Source organism: Colobus angolensis, unplaced genomic scaffold, assembly GCF_000951035.1.
Source record: "Colobus angolensis palliatus isolate OR3802 unplaced genomic scaffold, Cang.pa_1.0 Scaffold247, whole genome shotgun sequence".
NCBI classification, from domain to species: Eukaryota; Metazoa; Chordata; class Mammalia; order Primates; family Cercopithecidae; genus Colobus; species Colobus angolensis.
Genome location: NW_012115677.1, coordinates 2,834,069 through 2,837,607, shown reverse-complemented (window position 1 = coordinate 2,837,607; position 3,539 = coordinate 2,834,069).

Here is a 3,539-nt window from a genome sequence, read left to right as displayed (position 1 = left end):
GGCTCATGCCTGTAATCCCAGTACTTCTGGAGGCTGAGGCAGGCAGATCACCTGAAGTCAGGAGTTTGAGATCAGCCTGGCCAACTTGGCGAAACGCCATCTCTACTAAAACTACAGAAATGAGCCGGGCGTGGTGGTGGTGCCATAATTTCAGCTACTCAGGAGGCTGAGGCAGGAGAATTGCTTGAACCTGGGAGGCAGAGGTTGCAGTGAGCCTAGATCGTACCACTGCACTCCAGCCTGGGCGACAGAGCAAGACTCTATCTCAAGAAACTAGTTATTGAAAACATCTCTTTATTCTCCTTCTGTGGTTACATTATCCCAACAGTTTTACATATTTCCTGGAGCCCTCTAATGTGAGGCCATCCATGAGAGTGGTAGCACATGGTCTCTGGAACCCAAGTTCCTTATTTCGGATCCTGCCTCTGCTCCACACTGGCCACATGGGCATTTAATCTCTCCATGTCTCAGTTTTCCCAGCTGTAAAGCGGAAATAATGACATGTCATCTACCCCTCAGTAGTTGCCTTTTCTTAAGGATTAGTAGAGTTGATGTTATCTAAAGCACTTAGAATGTTGCATCAAAACCAGAGGTCCCACCTGTGTATAGTCTTTCAAGATATGGGTCTTATGAGCTATGCGTTGACCACAATATACTTATAGTTTCGTGAACTAAACTTAATAAACTAGGGATTCTTCTATTCAATGGCAGATTTTTTTGTTCCAGAGAAAGAAAGAGTTTTCCCATACTGTTTTTTTATTTGTCTTTTTATATTAGTGTTCAGAGTTTTCTCTTCTACACTGAAACTTCATGCTTTTGTGTTTAAAAAAAAAAAGTGACAGTTTATTCACTCTAAGTCACAGACCATTTAATAGGGGCAAACCTGCCTTTGGTTGGGATCAGGAGACTCCATACTGCCTGCTGTTCCTTATTTTAACACCCAGATCTATTTTGAAGTAAATTGCATTTCAGTGTTTCTAATTCACTTACAATGAGCTCATTAAAATGTAGAGTATTTCACACTGCCATTTTAGGTGGGCAAACTTTTTTCAAGTTTGTTTTGAGGGAATTTTTCTAAGCCAGGAAGCCACATTTTGCCAGCCAGAAATAAACTCCAACCTTAAATGAATCAAGTTAAATCTAAAACTGAGTTCACAGGGCTGGGGTGAAATCCCCCACCTGGCAAATTCGGTTTTCCATCCCCACCTTCATTAGAAACAAACATGAAGGTATGTACATCTCATGTCACACACAATGCACTCTTCAAAGACCAAAGATGGAGTAGACATTTTAAAATTAAGTTCTTTAGAGAAAAAAATTCATTGCTTTCTATAAAAATGTCTTCTGTGGAAAAAAAAAAAGGGCTGATTTTGAGTTAGGACTTAAGCTAGTGATCTGTGGAGTGTATTAGGTGAGATTAAAGCAAACACGCTTAGACTCACCCTCTTCCCGGCTGAGGGCTTAGAGCAAGTTACCCAACTTCTTTAGGACTCAATTTTTTTTTTTTTTTTTTTTTTTTAGGCTGAGTCTCGCTCTGTCGCCCAGGATGTAGTGTGATGGTGCGATCTCGGCTCACTGCAACCTCCGCCTCCTGAGTTCAAGCGATTCTCCTTCCTCAGCTTCCTAAGCAGCTAGGATTACAGGCGTGTGCCACCATGCCTGGCTAATTTTTGTGTTTTTAGTAGAGATGGGGTTTCACCATGTTGGTCAGGCTGGTCTCGAACTCCTGACCTCGTGATCTCCCCACCTTGGCCTCCCAAAGTGCTGAGATTACAGGCATGAGCCACCTCACCTGGCCTAGGACTCAATTTTCTAATCTGTAAAATAGAATTCTTACCTCATCAGGTTGTTACAAGGATTAAATGAGATTGTGTAAGTGAGGTATGTACTACGATGTCAACTATTAAATGCGTGCTTAATAAAATAGTAGCTGTGAAAATTAAGGTGAAGAAAGCATACTAGTAAATAAAACAAGAGAGGACTTCAAATAATGGAGATTAAACATAGGGAGAGGGAATATGCAAATGAGGTTACTTGTGCCCCATATTCACGTCATTTAAATGGTCAGGATAAACCATTCTTATCATTATAGCTTGGCAAATATAGTCGTCCCTCAGTATACACAAGGGGTTGGTTCCAGGACCCCTGCACATAAACAAAATCCATGCATGTCAAATCCTGAAGTCTGCCCTGAAAATCTGCATGTAGACAAAGTCGGTCCTCCGCATTTGCTGGGTTCATCCGCAAATACTGTATTTTCAATCTGAGAGTTTGTTTGAAAAAATCCATGTGTAAGTGGCCCCCGCGGTTCGATCCCATGTTGTTAGAGGGCCATCTATAATCTCTGTCATATGATAGTTTCCTGGTGCCAAGGTCTGCATAAAAACAAGTTTGTGCTTCACGCTGGGTCTGAACCATTTCTGTCTTTTGCCAGGATTTGGAGAAGTAACAGTGGGTCCCAAATTCTGTGTCCACCTGAACTTCAGAAGAGACAAACAGTCCAGAGGACAAGCCAGCTAGGAGGGCTGGGGGGGGATACAGAGACAAAAGCAGAGGGACATTACTGAACACGTCCTTATCACAACCTGCTCAGCCAATGAGAAAGTTAGCGCTATGAATTATCCCACATCACAGCCAACTTATCATTATTTTGTTTGGAGCTTTATCTTCTTGAATACATCTTGCTGCTAATATTAAAGCAGCTTATACTACTTAAAATAAGTTGACAGGATGGTTACCAGAACATGTCATTTGATAGGGAATCGAATCTTGAACTTTAAAATTTCTTCAACGTTTTTGAGTCTGGAAAGCAAGTCACTGGCACATGAAAAGTTAAGTAAGGCCGGGCGCGGTGGCTCAAGCCTGTAATCCCAGCACTTTGGGAGGCCGAGACGGGCGGATAGCGAGGTCAGGAGATCGAGACCATCCTGGCTAACACGAGGTGAAACCCCGTCTCTACTAAAAATACAAAAAAAAAAAACTAGCCGGGTAGCCGGGCGAGGTGGCGGGCGCCTGTAATCTCAGCTACTCGGGAGGCTGAGGCAGGAGAATTGCTTGAACCTGGGAGGCGGAGCTTGCAGTGAGCTGAGATCCGGCCACTGCACTCCAGCCTGGGCGACAGAGAGGGAAAAAAAAAAAAAAAAAAAGAAAAGTTAAGTAGTCACTATATTTAACAGGTCCCTTCTATGGCACATTAACAAAACATTTGAAGCAATGCAATAAATTCTGCCCTGTTAACACACTACTCTATAGAACAAATAACAAAGAAAAGAGGAAAAGAACGTAGAAATCTGAACCACCTAATAGCCGAGAATGTCCCTATTGCAATGGCTTTGTTGTCCCAGATCACATGCCCAAAAGTGAAAGGCCAAACGTTTCTGCATTATACAACATATTTCTGAACTTTCGCTGGTGAAACAGGAGAAAAATGGGTTCACAGATACTTACATCACATTTCATGTTCAAAAATCTTTTCAAACACTAAAGTCAGTGCATCTCCACAAAGCAAAAGCCAGTGTCCTAATTTTATGCCTGGAGAC